Source organism: Ursus americanus, chromosome 23 (genome assembly GCF_024610735.1).
Source record: "Ursus americanus isolate L20-20 chromosome 23, mUrsAme1.1.p, whole genome shotgun sequence".
Taxonomy (NCBI): domain Eukaryota; kingdom Metazoa; phylum Chordata; class Mammalia; order Carnivora; family Ursidae; genus Ursus; species Ursus americanus.
Window position 1 is genome coordinate 972731 of NC_142149.1, and position 18090 is coordinate 990820.

The 18090-nt window shown below is 50.4% G+C and overlaps 1 protein-coding gene across 7 annotated transcripts in view; it reads left to right on the plus strand.

Annotated features, from left to right (window-relative positions):
• The window catches only part of CCDC57 (coiled-coil domain containing 57), a 100132-nt gene that overhangs the window by 72208 nt on the left and 9834 nt on the right, over positions 1-18090 (plus strand). The gene's annotated exons all lie outside the window — the stretch shown is intronic.

Consider the following 18090-nt stretch of genomic DNA (forward strand, 5'->3'; position numbering starts at 1 on the left):
GACATGGCCATTCTCTGTGCCGCCCAGCCTCGCGAGCACGACGCTGTCCTTGCCCTTGTCCTGCCTGGTCATCACGGGTGTTCAGGAGCATCCATCTGGAGGGCCCACCTTTGGGGGAGCTGCAGAACGCCCCATGCGGCAAGAAGGCTGAGGGAGGGCAGCCTGTGCAGAGCCTCTTGGGGATCCGTGTGCGCAGAGCGCCCTCGATCCGGGTCTCAGCCCCATGCGGGTCGCGCTCTGTTACGTAGATGTGCTCCCACCGTTGTGACTGTTGTCCCTGAGGTGGACATTTTAGGTTATTTCCAATCTTTTGTCGTACACGTCATGTTACGGTGAATGGCCTTGCGCACAGGCTTTCAGCCCACGTGTGACTCCGAGGGCGGGGGCGTTGCTTTGTCGGGAAGCAGATGCATTTCTGGTTGGGGAAGACATTGTCCAGCTGGGCTCTGGTGACACCACAGGATCACAGGCGCTCTGGCGGTGTGTGTGTGCAGGCCGCCTGGTGGGAGCCTTTCCACGCCTCCTCACTTCCTCTTCCTCACCTTCAGTTCTCTGCCCTTTGTACGTGGAGTTTGCTCTTTGTCTTACTGATTTGTGGGAGCTCATCATTTATGATGGAAATTAGGCCTTTTCTGATGCATGAATTAGATCTCCCCTCAAGTTCTCATTTGGTTTTTGGGGTTTTTTTTTTACATTTTTAAGGTAAAATTCTATTAGTTAACGTATAGTGTGTTATTGGTTTCAGAGGTAGAGGTCATCAGTTGTATACAACACCCAGTGCTCATTACATCACACGCCCTCCTTAACCCCGCCACCCAGTTGCCCCATCCCCCACCCCCTCCCCTGCAGCAACCCTCAGTTTGTTTCCTATGATGAAGAGTCTCTTACGGTTTTTCTCCCTCTCTGATTTCGTCTTGTTTTATTTTTTCCCCTCTCTTCCTTTGTGATCCTCTGTTTTGTTTCTTAAATTCCACACGAGTGAGATCATATAATTGTCTTTCTCCGATTTCACTTATCATAATACCCTCTAGTTCCATCCACGTTGTTGCAAATGGCAAGGTTTCGTGTGTTTTGATGGCCGAGTACTATTCCAGTGTGTGTGTGTGTGTGTGTGTGTGTGTGTGTATACACACATACCACATCTTCTTTATTCATCTGTCGGTGGACATCTGGGCTCTTTCCACAGTTTGGCTACTGCGGACATCGCTGCTATGAACACTGGGGGGCAGGTGCCCCTTCGGATCACTACATCTGTGTCTTTGGGGTAAATACCTAGTAGTGCAATTGCTGAGCTATAGGGTAGCTCTATTTTCAGCTTTTTGAGGACCCTCCATACTGTTTTCCAGGGCGGCTGCACCAGCTTCCGTTCCCACCAACAGTGCACGAGGACTCCCCTTCCTCCGCATCCTCGCCAACATCTGTCGTTTCCTGACTTGTTCGTTGTGGCCGTTCTGACCGCTGTGAGGTGTGTCTCACTGTGGTTTTGAGCTGTATTTCCCTGATGTCGAGTCATGTGGAGCAGTTTTTCGTGGTCTGTGGCCGTTTGTATGTCTTCTTTGGAGAAATGTCTGTTCATGTCTTCTGCCTCTTTCTCGATGGGGTTATTTGTTCTTTGGGTGTTGAGTTTGGTAAGTTCTTTATAGATTTTGGATACTCGCCCTTTATCTGTATGTCATTTGCACATATCTTCCCCCATTCTGTCGGCCGTCTTTGGTTTTGCTGACTGTTTCCTTTCCTGTGCGAAAGCTTTTTATCCTGATGAAGTCCCAATGGTTTATTTTTACGTCTGTTTCCCTTGCCTTTGGAGACGTGTCTAGCAAGCAGTTGCTGCGGCCGAGGTCACAGAGGTTGCTGCCTGTGTTCTGCTCTAGGATTTGGGTGGATTCCCGTCTCACGTTTAGGCCTCTCATCCATTTTGAGTTTATCTTTGTGTACAGTGTGAGAGTGGTCCAGTTTCATCCTGCATGTGGCCGTCCAATTTTCCCAACACCAGTTTATTGAAGAGACTTTTTCCATTGGATATTCTTTCCTGCTTTGTGGAAGATTAGCTGACCATATAGTTGAGGGTCCATTTCTGGGCTCTCTATTCTGTTCCATTAATCTATGTGTCTGTTTTTGTGCCAGGACCATGCTGGCTTGGTGATCACAGCTCTGTAGTATAGCTCGAAGTCTAGAATTGTGATGCCTCCAGCTTTAGTTTTCTTTCTTTCTCTCTTTCTTTCTTTCTTTCTTTCTTTCTTTCTTTCTTTCTTTCTTTCTTTTTTTAAAAAGATTTTATTTATTTATTTGTCAGACAGAGAGAGCACAAGCAGGGGGAGAGGGAGAAGCAGACTCCCCGCTGAGCAGGGAGCCTGATGTGGGACTCGATCCCAGGACCCTGGGATCATGACCTGAGCCAAAGGCAGTTGCTTAACCCACTGAGCCCCTGGCGCCCAGAAGTTGGTATTTTGATGGGATTGCACTGAATGTGTAGATTGCTCGAGGCACCATAGACATTTTCACAATATGTGTTCCAATCCGTGAGCATGGAATGTTTTTCCATTTCTTCATGTCTTCCTCGGTTTCTTTCACGAATGTTCTATAGTTTTCTGCGTACAGATCCCTTGCCTCCTTGGTTAGGTTTATTCTTAGGTATCTTATGGTTTTGGCTGCAATTGTAAATGGGGTCGACTCCTTAATTTCTCTTTCTTCTGTCTCATCGTTTGCGGATGATGCAGAAATGCCGCATAGAATCTGTAGAAACGAAGATGATTCCTGTGCATTGATTTTATCTCCTGCCACTTTGCTGAATTCCTGTATGAGTGCTAGTCATTTTGGGGTGGAGTCTTTTGGGTTTTCCACATACAGTGTCATGTCATCTGCAAAGGCTGAGAGTTTGACTTCTTTGCCTGTTTGGATGCCTTTTCTTTTTGTGTCTGATTGCTGAGGCCAGGACTTCCAGTATGTGTTGAATAGTAATGGTGAGAGTGGACGTCCCTGTCTTGTTCCTGACCGTGGGGAAAAGCTCAGTTTTTCCCCGTTGAGGATGATATTCACTGTGGGCTTTTCATAGGTGACCTTTATGATATTGAGGTATGTTCCCTCTATCCCTATACTGTGAAGAGGTTTGGTTTTTTGTGGGTTTATTTTATTTTATTTATTTGTCAGAGAGAGAGTGCGCATAAGCAGGGGGAGGGCAGGCAGAGAGCGAAGCAGACTCCCCACAGAGTATGGAGCCCCATGCAGGACTTGATCCCAGGGCCCTGGGATCATGACCTGAGCCAAAGGCAGACGCTTCACTGACTGAGCCACCCAGGCATCCCTGTGGAAAGTTTTAATCAAGAAAGAATACTATACGTTGTCAGATGCTTTTTCTGCATCTGTTGAAAGGATCATATGGTCTTGTCCTTTCTTTTATTAATGTCGTGTTTCACATTGATTGATTTGCGGGTGTTGAACCAACCTTGCAGCCCAGGAATAAATCCCACTTGGTCGTGGTGAATAATCCTTTTAATGTACTGTTGGATCCTATGGCTAGTATCTCGGTGAGAATATTTGCATCCATGTTCGTATTGGTCTGTAATTCTCCTTTTTAGTGGGGTCTTTGTCTGGTTTTGGGATCCAGGTAATGCTGGCCTCATAGAAAGAGTTTGGAAGTTTTCCTTCCATTTCAATTTTTTGAAACAGCTTCAGTAGAATAGATATTAATTCTTCTTTAAATGTTTGGTAGAATTCCCCTGGGAAGCCATCTGGCCCTAGGCTCTGGTTGGGAGATTTTTGATGACCGCTTCAATTTCCTTGCTGGTTGTGGGTCTGTTCAGGTTTTCTGTTTCTTCCTGTTTCAGTTTTTGGGTTTTTTTTTTTTTTTTTTCAAGATTTTATTTATTTGTCAGAGAGACAGCCAGCAAGAGAGGGAACAGCCAGCGAGAGAGGGAACACAAGCAGGGGGAGTGGGAGAGGGAGAAGCAGGCTCCCAGCGGAGGAGCCTGATGTGGGACTCGATCCCAGAACGCCAGGATCACGCCCTGAGCCGAAGGCAGACGCTTAACGACTGCGCCACCCAGGCGCCCCCTTCCTGTTTCAGTTTTGGTAGCTTATACATCTCTAGGAATGCATCCATTTCTTCCAGATTGCCTAATTTGTTGGCATATAGTTGATCATAATATGTTTTTATGATTGTTTGTATTTCTTCAGTGCTGGTTGTGATCTCTTCTCTTTCGTTCATGACTTTATTAATTTGTGTCCTTTCTCTTTTCTTTTGGTAAGTCTGGCCAGGGGTTTATCAATCTTATTCTTTCAGAGAACCAGCTCCTAGTTTCGTTGATCAGCTCTACTATTCTGGTTTATAGTTCACTGATTTCTCATTTGATTTTGACTCTTCTTATGGTGGTTTTTGTCACACACATATTTTTTTTTATCTTTATGTAGTTAAATTACTGTCCTTGTTTTCAATCCTTCCTGGGTTTTGTGCCATACTTAGGCCTTTTCCACTCCAAGATTAGAGATGATTCTTCCTTGGTTTCTTCTAATACAGATATGGCTTCACATTTTTATATTTAAAGCTATGATCCACTTGGAATTTATCACAGGATATGTTATAAAATAGTGACCAAACTTACATTTTTTGGTTACCCCAGATGCCCACCCAGATGTCCCAGCCACAGTTACTGAGTGACTCACATTCCCCACTTTCACAGCAGTGCTGACTCTCCCGGGTGTCTTCGTGTGTGTCTGGGTCCGCCCACGTGCGTGGCTGGGCTACTGGAGTCATGACAGTGGCTCGGGCCCTGGTCATGGGCTGACCTGAGCTCTCCTTGCCTGCAATGTCCACATCTTCCTGGTCATTCACGTTTATTGGGTTTTCCACGCAGGTTTCAGACTCAGCTTTACAGCCCTCTCCAAACCCTGCCTCACCGTCCTGGGGCCTCAGTCCCTCTTGGCTCCGACTTCACTGAGTTTCGTTTCCCACCTTCCTGCTCCCTCCTGCTTCAGGGCGGCCGGCGCCCTGCGCACCCCGCTTGCCCCGTCTGAGTCTGGCGGCCCTGCTCACTCGTGCAGCGCGAGCGCTTCCCTCTCACATCTTAGTTTGTATTTTCTACTTAGCATGCTTTAAAAATGTCTTATTTTCTCCTGCCTTTCATTGGATAGATCACATTTTCCACCTCCTGCCTGCTTCAAAGTGATCTTCTGGCAGTCACTCCTTAAGACCTACTTATTTTCATTTCGCCATCGATTTCTTAAGCTTGTCAACACCTGTGTTTTTCTGCATTATGCATCGGTGCCAACAAGAACACTAGATGTTGGCGAGGGGTATCTCTTAGACAAAGTAAATTTGACTAAATTATTTTTTTAATAAAGATTTTATTTATTTATTTATTTATTTATTTGAGAAAGAGGGAGAGAGAGAGAGAGCACAGAGGGAGTGGGAGAGAGGGAAGCAGACTCCCCGCTGAGCAGGGAGCCCGATGCAGGACTCGATCCCAGGACCCTGAGATCACCTGACCTGAGCTGAAGGCAGACGCTTCACCGACTGAGCCCCCCAGGTGCCCCAAATTTGACTAAATTCTTTGAGATTTATCCTTATGTACTTTGCAAATCTCTCATAGTAGCCTCTTGGACATATTTTTCTTCTTCCAGAATAATTTTAAAAGAGAATTTTTATATGGGAAGCTCTTTGAGGCCTTGTACATGGAGAGCACTTTTACTTCTGTGTCACATCTGAGTCACTCTAGTTATCCATAAATCTAGCCCCGTTGCTCCCAGCACATCAGCTACGTGCTGGATTGATAACCCCTCTGCAAACAGCTCAGTAAAGCTGCTGAGGAAGATGCCATCGTCGGGGCACCTGGCTGGCTCTGTTGGTAGAACATGCTCACTCTTGATCTCGGGGTCATGAGTTCAAGCCCCACGTTGGGTAGAGCCTACTTAAAACAAAATAAGTAAAGCAGAGCATGCTTTTTTTAAAAAAATGCCACAGTCATGCTTGAAGGCATCCATACGTGGCAAGAAGGTGAAGAATCGTTACCAAAGGTCCCGTGAAGGAGGAGCCCTGACTGCAGGCTGACCACCACCAGCTTTGACCCCAAGGCCTTTGTCAAACTGGGTGAACTTGACACTGGGTGTCACAGCCTCACGGTGTTCAGGAAGCAAGTGACAAAACTCAGGGCCCACCCAGGGTGGGAGTGTGACAGGTGATCCTTCCCAGAAAGCAGGGACTGGGAAGGGTCCCACCCACCCTCAGTGGGAAGGTGAGCCAGAAACAGCTCCGTGCCCTGCCTGTCCAGTGCCCCCACTGAGGACAGGGCCCTCGCACGGAGCACTGGCAGGAAGGCTGTCCCTTATAACTCATCACCACACGCAGCTCTCATGTAGGGTAGTCCCCATTACAGCACCTGCGTGGCCCAAGGATTTTAGTTCTCAGTGATTCTGAACTGGTGGGGCCCCCAAGGACTGGGCGGCAGTGGAGACAGACCGCTTCAGGGGGCCCACTTTGTCCCAGACCATAAACATTCCCACAAATCAGATTCCAGCTGAGAATGGGATCCCGTGCACAGGGTGCAAGGCACCAGGAATGAGGCCAGCAGAAGACAGACCTTCCATAAACGTGGACGATACAAGGTATGAATAGCTGAGTTTCACAGGTTCAAAGAAATAAGAGACTCGCAAGAAAGCACATCAGGAAACCAAGAACTATAAAGAAAGACCAAGGAGACTTAGAAAAGAACAAACAAAACTTTAAGAACCGGAAAATGTAATCATTCCTAGTGAAAGCTTGGTGGTTGAGCCCCACAGCAGATCAGTGACACAGACGTTACATATGAAGAAATTACCCAGAGAGACAGAGAGATTGAAAGAGAACCAGAAAGAAAGCAGGTCAGGAGCCGTGGAGGACGGCATAAGCAGGTGTGACGTGACGCATGCCCGCACGCTGGTCAGAGCCTCAGAAGCACAGAGTCCAGGCCAAAGGCGCCCTGTGAAGATCCACTGGAGTATTCCACGGCCCTCGTTCCCCCTCTGGGAAGCCTCACAAGCCCCCGTCAGGAACTGCGGAGAGGTGCACAGCTGGGTGTGTCCTGACAGAACTCAGGAGCACCAGACGTGATGGGGTCATGCAGAAGGCTGTCACCTGCAAGCAGGTGAGGCCTGATGGACGGCTGACTTCTTGTCAACAGCAACGGGGAATCTGTACATGCCGGCAACCCAGAACCCCACACCCATGGACATGTCTTTCACCAACCAGGGCAAAACAAAGACTTGACAGACAATAAGAACTGAGCAACTTCGACACCACCTGTCCCTCTTTTTTTAAAAAAATGCCAGGACGCCTGGGTGGCTCAGTGGGTGAAGCATCTGCCTTCGGCTCAGGTCATGATTCCAGGGTCCTGGGATCGAGCCCCACATCGAGCTCCCTGCTAAGTGGGGAGACTGCTTCTCCCTCTGCCTCTGCCCTTCCTCCCTGCTCGTGCTCTCTCTCTGTCAAATAAATAAATAAAATCTTTAAAAAAAAAAATCCAAAGTAGGAGTTGGCAAACTTTTCTGTAAAGGGCCACAGACAGTATGTAAATGAGGGATGTAGCTGCCTGCCAATAAAACTTTATTTAGAAATATAGGTGGTAGGGGCGCCTGGGTGGCACAGCGGTTAAGCATCTGCCTTTGGCTCAGGGCGTGATCCCGGCATTCTGGGATCGAGCCCCACATCAGGCTCCTCTGCTGGGAGCCTGCTTCTTCCTCTCCCACTCCCCCTGCTTGTGTTCCCTCTCTCGCTGGCTGTCTCTGTCAAATATAAGTAAAAAATTAAATCTTAAAAAAAAAAAAAAGAAATATAGGTGGTGGCAATGTTGTTTCTTAAGCTGAGTACACAGGTGTTTGTTTTATTCTTTTATTTTTATGAAGTAATCCCAGCACCCAGCGTGGGGCTCCAGCTCTCGGCCTGGAGAGGAAGAGCTGCCCACTGCAGCAATGGAGCCGGCCAGGTGCCCTGGGGTTTGTGGGGTTTGTTGTATTCTTCAAGTTATTTTATTTTTATTCTTTAAACTACACATGTACGCACACTTGATGAAATTTGGGTACCTTTTGTAATGCAGAGTCTTAAGGAAGAGAGTGGTCCCCTGGGGGCGTGGCAGGGAGGTCAGGTGAGGTCAGGACAGGAGGGTGCCACTGCTGTCCTGAGGTGGGGGTCACTGTGGGGTTACCGGCGGTCTGCGTGGATGGGTGGCATGGTCATGCCAGTCTTCCCGGGCGGAGTGGCTGGAGGGCAGAAGGGGGGGACAAGTTATTCGGGAAGTCGTGCTCTGCAAGGCAGTAGTTCCAAGGGGACCACGCAGGAGGAAGCCTGTCTGCGTGCAGGTGACAGAGGCGGGTGGCACATGACAGGTCTCGTTGGGGGGAGGCAGACTCCAGAGAGGAGGGCCGGAGGCCGTGCAGGACTGGGGTTTGACAGGACAGGACTCTCTTGGTCACAGGATGGAGGCAGGGAGGCAGATGTGTGGCCAGAACTGAGAGCTCGGCTGACAGGCACGGTGGCCGGTGGTGGCCGGCAGAAAGCACAAGGCCCCAGGGTCAGGTTACGAGGCTTTGGTTCTCCTGGCACAGCAGGCGGCTGTGGGTCCCCTGTCTCCCCAGCTTCCCCCCTTCCCCCAGGGCCAGGCAGAGTTGGGGGTGGGCTGCAGGCCCATCTGCCCTTAGCGCCTGAGGGAGACGTACACAAACACCGACAGCAGCATCGACAGCAGAAGCTGGCCGTGCTCTGACAGCAGAGATGCAAGGGGCCGCTGGCAAGGAGAGCTGTCCTGGCGACAGGGCCGGTGGTGGGAAAGCAGGCTCCGGTCACATCCCCTTGCTCGCCTGCGTTTAAGTGTGACACAGAGCCACGGCTCAGAGAGGAGGCGGCTGTGGGAGGGTTACAGAACCCAGTTGTGAAACGGTCGTTGGACGAGTCGGGAAGCAGGTGGAAGGGAATGGCCAAGCAGCGCCAGGCCCGTGGAGAGCAGGACGGCCAGCTGGCTGCCGTGGCTGACTGCGGAGACCCTCGTGTGTGGGGAGGAGCACGGCCCCCCCAACAGACTGACATGCTTGTGCACAGGTCATAGGACAGCCGCGTGGAAGTGATTTAAAACACCTTCTCTCATCATGGCACCCCCCCAGGAGGAGACAGCCAAGGTGGTGGGCATTTGAACACGTTCCTGACACGCGGTGTGCCTGGCACAGCTGCAGGACCCACACACTGAGCAACACAGAGGAGTCCCTGGACTGGCACATTAGGTCCAGGGCAGATGAGCCTGGGCTGGCGCCTCTGGGGTTCTCGCTCCTCCTAAAGGTCCCTAAGGGCTGCAGCAGCTCCAGGCATCACGTCTGAAAAAGGCGTGCTTCTCTCCTCATGCTTCTCTTTCTCTTCATTGCAAATGGAAGCGTTTCCTCAAAGCTCCCAACAGACCCCTCTCCCACCTGACCAGGGGATTGTCTCAGACCCTGAGGACAGCAGCCAGGAACTGTGTTACCGTCCTCGGCAGGAAAGCTGGGAAAGGATGGGGGGATGGGTCTGGCTTCAGCAGGGTCCATGCTGGGGAGGGTGGTCAGACACCAGTTGGGGGTAGGGTGGCCGTCGCCCTTTGTGAGCACTGATTTCTGATTAAAAAGTAGGAAAGATACATTTCAATGTAGGCTTTTGGTTCTCCCTGTGAAAAACTGAGGTGGGAGGAAAAGGTTGAAATTAATGCAATTTAGACGTTTTAATTATCTACGAAGCTTCTGTATGCTGCCCCTGTATCCTGAGTATTTGGGTGTGCGTGACTGAGTTACCCATATGACACTCTACTGTGTGTAAGGGTACTTTTTAAGACCTCACTGGTCTCTTCAAAGACTCTCGTAGGCAGACAGGAACTCTGCTTGAGCCAGTACAACGCGGGAGTCGGTCCCCAGACGAGCCGTCTGGAGGCTCCGTTCTAGAAACGGTGGTGAAGTATCTTCGCATCGGCCCATTTTCAGTGCATCGTGAGTAGCGTTTGTGAACAGTCAAAATGGTAAATAGTTTAACGGTGTGTGACATCTGCACTTAAACGTGAAGAATTACTTCTATTACACGGTGTTTCTCCAGATGGCACACGGTTCTTATACTGAAAGGACACATGCCCCTTAGTTTTGAGGTGGGACCAGAGCCGCCCTCATCCTGCCCCCGACAGGCCTGGCCAGTCCCTGCTGCACCCCCATCTGAGGCCAGGGCCTGAGCCCTAGCCTGACCTCCTGGGCCTGGACACTTGCCTGGGGTCCGGATCACCTGGCTGCACCCAGGGTCTCAGGGTCACCACGGCCCCCTTCATCCTGTCCATTCCCAGGCACCTGCTGCCCAAGCCCCGCCACTGACACTCCCCACCCACGCCTGCTCCACCCTGACCATACTCTCTCCTCTCTCCCTGCTGCAGTGCCTAGGGGCTACGACCTCTGCTCCCCATCCCTCCCCCAGCCCCATGCAGCCCCGCCCCCTCCGGCCTGCATCTGCAGACACCTCCTCCCCACCTTCCTTTCCGAGCACCTGCCCGCATCCCAAGCCCCTCTAGCTGCATCTTCCAGCCGACTTCCTTCCCCTCTTAGCACTGGCCGGCATCCTGGAACAACATGGGGCTGGGCTGGGGGCATCGTCCTTGATCCTTGACCCCCCTGGTCAGCACAGGCAGGTACACAATAGGTGCTCAATCAAGTTGAGCAGGGAGATAACTGGAAGGAATGGAGCCGGGGGAGGCCCTGAGTCTGCAGCCCAGGGATCTGGATTCCTGGGACAAGGTGATTAGAGTGACTACCAAGCATTGTTGAAAAGGTAGATTTTTAACAGTTGACTCTTCCTGGACGGAAGGATTACATACTGTAAAGATGTTTTCTCCACATTGACCTCGTCGGTTACTGTAATTCTAATGGAAATATGGACAGTTTCCCTTGAAGCTAAATGAGTGTGTTTTCAAGGGGGAAGAGGTCATACCTAGCGAGACCCAGCCCTTGAGTAATGAGATGTGGGGGCTCAGTGGCGGGTGAGCTGCGGGGGAGGGACGGCCCTCCACCAGCAGCGTCAGCAGCACACTTTCTAAATCCCCAGAGTGCATCCCAGTCAAAATCAAACCTAAAAATGTACAGCATTGGAACTGAAGATTTACAAATGACTGAGATGTGATTTAAAAATCAGACATTTCTAAGATCATTCTTTTTAACTTCAGAAATAATCCAACTGGAGAGATTTTCTTAAGCAAGATGACACAGGTCACGTATGAATAACTCATCCAAGTTAATCAGGACAGAAACAGGGCAGCACCAGAAAAACACAGGTGTCAGGCCCCATTGGCAACTCATCACCCGCCTTGGGAAGCCTCACCCACCTCGGAGGGCGAGGCTGGGGCGCTGGGACTTCTGGCAGTGCGGTTTGTTGGTGTGTGCGTTCCAGGGTGGTGCAAGTAGTCAGCCTCCCAAGTGTGCTGGCCACATGTGTGGACGCCCAGGGTGCGGCATGCCCACTGGAGCAAAGGGGGCTCCAGACCTAGGCTAGTTATGGTGCACACCTCCTTATGGCTAAAAAATCAATTTAAATGCTGCATAGGGTTTTCCGTGAAAAGTTAGTCCCCTCCTCCCCCTTCTCTCCCTTCTAGTCACCTGCCCGCCTCCGGTCCCCTCTCTGTTCCCCAGACCACAACTGTCCAGTCCCCTGCCCCTCTCCAAGCGTGGCCTGCTCTCTGTGGCCACAGAAGCAAACCTTTAAAAATGTGTGTGCCTCCCCTTTTCTTTGTAGTTGTAAGTACCAGTGGGCAGCTTGCTGTTTAAATCCCCATCTGCCGTCTCTCTCTAGTTGGTGCCTGCGAACAGAGCTAACCCCTTCCAGCAGTTAGTGACCCAGTGCCTGAGTCCGTGGTTTAACCGCTTTCTGTCCACAGGCGTGTGCGTGGCCTGTGGTCTGAGCTCCACAGACAGTGCTGCAGTGTCTGAGCAGGGCTGTGGGAGTCTGCTGTCAGAATGGTATCTCCAAGCAGAATCACTGGGTCAAAGGTGTGAGTGGTTTGAGTTTTGGGAGCTATTTCTAAATCGCCCTGGAAAAGTCGTCCCAGTTGGTGTTCATGGCTGCAGGGTCTAAGAGTGTCTTTCCTAACTCCCATACTGGTGGATTTTTTTTTTTTTTTTAAGATTTTATTTATTTATTTGAGAGACAGAGAATCTCAGGCAGACTTGCTGAGCGCAGAGCCTGGTGTGGCCTCGACCCTGAGATCAGGGCAGGAGCCAAAACCAAGAGCTGGCGGCTTAACCGACTGCGCCACCCAGGCCCCCCCAGTACTGCTGGGTTTTTATCAAGCACTTTCTTTTTTGCCAATGTGATGATGAACAATATACTTCATTACTGGTTTCAGTGTGCAGTTTGTAAACTAGGAGAGAGGCTGGCCATCTTCCCAGTGCTTCGCACGTCGTTGGGTTTGCACCGGTTTAGAGGTGATGACGGAAGCTTGCCCAGGAGGAAGGTGTACGTTCCTTGTGATTTGTAAGTCAGAACGCAGGACAGGGAAGCGCTGTAGGAGGGGACTCTGCCCCCACTCAGGAAAGGGGGCAGTGCAGGGGTGGGGACGGGGGCAGGCTGGAGATCTGTTTTTACAAATGAAGGTAACCTGAATGGGGTTAGCCTCTGTCTGCCCCATTGACACTGAGTGCCCGCCCAAGGCCAGGTAGCCCGTAGCAGAGGTCTCAAGTCCCAGTCCTCCCTGCACCCCTGGAGCTCCAGAGGGGACAGGCCTGACCAGAATGGGGTCGGGCGGCTGGGGGAAGGGCCAAGGCTGTCCCAGAGGTCAGACAGATAATGGCCTGGAGCACCTGAGGAATGTAGCCCTGGGTCACACTCCTCCACACTTGGAGGCGGGCTTTGCCCGGAAGGCCCCACCCACTCATGGCCCATCCCTTTGTGAGCACTGGAGGCTGCTCCGTGGTGGGTGCTGGTGCGGGGAGCTCCCCTGGGTGGAGACCCTCACCCCCACTCCCTTGCTTCCCCCCAAGGGGATCCCCCGGGGGGATCAAAATGAGGAGGGATAGAAGGGTGACAACTTTTAAACGATACAATGGGGGTGTTATTTCTTTTTCCTGAAATTTAACATTTTTCTTTTTAAAAAGGGTTGTATAAAAATTTTTTTTAAAGATTTTATTTATTTATTTGACAGAGAGACAGCAAGAGAGAGGGAACACAAGCAGGGGAAGTGGGAGAGGGAGAAGCAGGCTCCCCGCTGAGCAGGGAGCCTCACGCGGGGCTTGATCAGGACCCTGGGATCACGCCCTGAGCCCAAGACATGCCTAACGACTGAGGCACCCAGGCGCCCCCCGAAACAGGGTTGCATAAAATGTTAAGAAAAGGGTATGCATGATGCTATTAACTGGTTACTAATCCAAAATTAATTTTAAATCCTGTGTAGTAAGGATAATTCCATACATATTTCTCTACAGAGATGACCCCTAAATCAGATAACCACATTGCCAGGCTGTTCTTAACCAACGATCCAGATAAAAACCAAACCAGCCACCTCATGTTCATAGCCCAAAGGCTTGTGGAGCCCCCGCCAGTGCCACAGAGAGCTGGCGTGCACCTCACACAGTGGGTCCCTTTCTCAGCAGCTCCCGGAGCTCAGAGGTGGGGGCTCTGCGGTCGGATGTAGAGACCTGGGCCCAGAGATGCTAGGTTACTCCCCTAAGGTCTCACAGCTCCCAGTCAGTGGATTAGGACCAGAGTCCAAGCCATTGCACTCCAGACCCTGAGCCCACTGGCTGAGAAGAGTCCCAGACACCGTGCACATGGGCACCAGGCAGCAGGTGGCTGAGTGAAGGCCCGCAGGGGCTGTGCTAGCTGCCAGGCAGTCCTCTGCGTGGGGGTGCTGATGTCTGGCAGGCTCGCTCTGTCTGGCGGATGACGCCATCCTACAGTTGCCCCTCAGTGGCAGATGGTCCCACGAGCTAGATCCTCCCATTTTTCAAGAGAAGCTAGAAATCTTGTTTTTTATATAGAATGTTTTCATTTTTGAATATTGGCAACTAATTAAAAAATCAAAACAAAGCGTGGGCCAAATTACAGCTCAGCCTGGGAGCCACACGCTTCTGTGAGCCAGACCCAGCCCTGCCTCGTGACGCGCAGCCTCCCGCTGGGAACCACGTCCATGATTTTACATGGTTGAGAAGAAGAGAAAATGCTCCAGTGACTGGATCAGCAGGGTGGGCTCCAGAGAGGGACCCAGCCTCTGGCAAAGCTCCTTCCCAGACTGGGAATCTGGTGACTGCTGGTAAAACTGGGTTCTCTTTACTGGGGAGTCGGGGTTTGTTTCCACGGGTTATTGCAGGGCACACACACCAGGCCCTCCTGGGCTTGTCATCGTGTCCATCCTACAGTGTGTCACCTGCCTCTGACGAGGGCTGAGTGAGCCCCCAGGACACTATCTTATCTGTCCCCTTCTTGGTGTCTTGTGTTCTTGAGTGGAGACTGTCCCATGCCTTCCCTAGAAGGATGCGTGGACACAGGGACAGTGTTTTGGACCTTGCTCTGAAATCAGACTGCTTCAGCTGTGGCCCTGCTAGCCCAGCCCTGGTCTGAGGGCATAAAAACATACTGTGAACAGAGGACCTTAGAGTTACCTTGTCCACATGCCCCAAGACCAAGAATGTTCCCATCTGGCTTCCCCACAGATGCTTTTGTGTTTCTTATGAAACCCAGGGGTTGAGCACAGGAGGGCAGGCTGATGGCCCTGCACTTTTTGAGTGATAGCCATTTGTGATATGGACTTGTGATAAGAAAAGGTTAAAATCACACAGGATAGGTGACCTCAAAGAACATCTTGTGATTCCATTGTACCACCTGGAACAATACATTCTGTTCTTCCCATGTGGTCCTCATACCCATGCACTAATCACAGAACTCCTCTAGGGTCTGAGAACCTTACATGAATGTGAGCGTCAGTGAGACGGGTAGACCTAGGAGAGCCTTGTGAGACCTGGCTCAGAGACCAGCAGCCTAAGCCGTGGGGAACAAAGCCAGCTAGAGCCAGGGAGGGCTGTCCTCTGCACCAGAAACACGTCACGATGCAACCCGCAGTCAGGACTCATTGGCTGGGCTCTGGGAACACGAGCTACTAACGGGGTGCAGTGCCTCTCACTGGAGGGCTCAGCACACATTCTCATTGGCCACCGCCACAGAGAGACCTTGTGAGGCACACGTTCTCGTCCTCGAGAACGGGAAGCTTATTCAGCACTATGACTGTTAGGGCACAAGACCCCAGCGGCCAAGCGGTCTTGCCCTCTTGTTGCTCAGCACCCTTTATCCTCTTGGCTCTGCCTGTCACTACTCTCAGACGGGGCTGGATGGGAGCGCGTAGCATGCCAGCGACATTGTTACGGGTTGGCGTGTGCTGCCTCTCAGCACCATCGTAATCACAACTACAGAATTCCCAGAACCAGTGTTCTGGTCAGAGGAGGGAGCAGTGCTGTGTCCTGGACTGCGTGAGCAACGCCAGCTTCCTGCCTGTGCTAATTAGTACAACCTGAGACTTTTTAAGAAGTGCAGAGTGTCCTGTAAACTTTTTGAGAGGTGACGGTCAAGTACATCTCTGTTAGCTCTCCTCTTGAAGGCGTTGGGATTAAACAGTTATGCCACTTGGGGAAAAGTTGATATAGAAAGAACATGTACACCAAAGTTAATAGTTGAAGAAATAGCCAGATCAGCTTCCTCTTCAGTGGCCTGTGTTCTGGGACCGCAGCACGGCTAGCTCTCACTTCTGCTTCCGGCTAGCTGTTACATGGACTCGACCTCAGTGTCTCTCCATAAACAGCTAGATAGTTAGACAAAATATATGAAACAACTGTTTCCAGACATCTGACAATAGACAGCACAGGACCGTTGTCCTTGAAAAAAGGCAAACAGGTGAGGTGAGTTCCAGGATCTCCTTGGCTTTCTGCCTGAAGACAGTTTCTGGGCTGCAGGCACAGGGAGGGGGTTGCCAGACAGAACTCAGCAGCCTTACTGCATTGGGAAAATGGGAAGTGGAGTTTGGGAAGGCAGCAGGGGCTGGCAGTTGCAGGACAGAGTCTGGAAAGGGGGGTACAATACAGAAGAGAGCTCCAGAAACCTGTACAGATGTTGTTGTGAGTCCTCCCTGTATACCAGCCCACAGACGTTTAGACTAAAGCTCCAGAATTCCAGACAAAGGAGAGACAGACGGCTTGTACGTTGAACCATTTCCAGCTCTCAGAGAGTGGGGAGATACTCAGCGTCCCCGTCATGACCTTCCTTCAGTGGAGACCCAGAGAGTCACGCCTCAGCAGTAGGGCTAGGTATCTCTGGAGTGAAGCCCCACGTGGACTTACACTAGAAAAGTTTAAAAACAGTCTTTGAAATGACCAATCTAGGAACCTAACTGCCTGCCAAAATCAAACCCAACACTCTAAAAAAAGTTTTTTCAAGGAAATATTACAATGCCTAACACCCAATCAGAAATTCCAAGACATGTGAAGAAGCAGGAAAATGTGATCCGTGTGCAAGAGGAAAATCAGTCAGGAGAAAGAGGCCCAGAAATAACAGAAATGGGGGAACAAGCAGACGAAGACATTAAAAGAACTGGAATGACTATATTCAAGTATATAAAGAAAAACATGTACCTAATGAGAATTGAGAATATGAAAAGTACCAAACAAAACTTCCAGAGATGAAAACTATAATATTTGATAAGGAAAGCTCATAGGATGGGATTAACCCAAGAGTAAAGACGGTAGAAGGAAGAACAGAGAATTCAAAGACATAGCAACAGAATCTGTCCTAAGTGATGTACAAAGAGAGAAGGAGGGGTGGGGGGAAACAGCCTCGGCCTCGTGACAGACAGTGTCCATCAGTCTAACAGCCGGGTAGAGAGCAGGGGGAGAAAGAGTGTTTCAAGCAATAACACTAGGAGCACCTGGTGGCTCGGTCGGCTCAGGTCATGATCTCGGTGTCATGAGATTGACCCCACGTCAGGCTGAATGCGGAGTCTGCTGCAGATTCTCTCTCCCACTTGTGCACTTGCTCTCTCTAAAAAAAGACCAGATCTCCCCCTAAATCTGATGCAAACTCTTAACTCACAGATCCAAGTTCAACTACCCCAGACAGCTGGCTAAACACAGGTGTGCATGTGCCACCCAGGGAGTGTTGTCATCACGTGTCTGAAAACCAGTGATGAAGAAAATCTTAAAAGCAGTCAAAGCAAAAATAAAGGACACAGTACATAGAGATGAACAAAGAGAGAATTATGGCAGACTTTTCTTCAGAAACTGTGCAAGCCAGAAGGCAAATGCTCATCAGGTGTAAAATACTGAAAGAAAACCTGTCAAAATGGAATTGTGTATCTAGCAAAAATACCCTCCAAACACTAAGGCAAAATAAAAGCTTTTACGGATGAACAAATCTGATAGAATTCACCACCAACCGACCCCGCACTACATGAAATTGAGGACACTCTTCAGGCTGAAGGAAAATGATGCCAGATGGAAATGTGGGTCAACAGAGAATAACGTGGAGAGGCAGACGTGTGGGTCTGTGGGTAAATGAAGAGGACAGGCTTACGTTTTTCTTCAAATGCTGACTGATTGTTTAAAATGCACATATTAACATATTACAGTGCATTATGGGGCTTGTGATGTGCACAGAAGTAAAAGGTATGACAAAAATGGCATACGTGGTGGGAAGGGGAGAAGGAAGTATGCTCTTGCGAGGCCCTTGAAGGCGACCTCGTGCGACATTGTGTCACCGCAGCATGAGGTAAGAGTGCACATTGTAAGCCACACGACAGCCATTAAAAACGATCACAAAGAAGGATCGCCAGTACTGCAGTGATGGAGATAAAACGGAGTAAAAGACATCGACCCTTGGGGCGCCTGGGGGGCTCAGCCGGCGAAGCGTCTGCCTTCAGCTCGGGTCATGATCCCAGGGTCCTTGGATCAAGTCCCACATCGGGGTCCCTGCTCAGCGGGGAGTCTGCTTCTCCTTCTCCCTCTCCCTCTGCCTCCCCTCCCGCCCCCCGCCCTGGCCCGTGCTTTCTCTCACTCGCTCAAATAAATAAATAAATAAAAATCTTTAAAAAACAAAACAAAAGG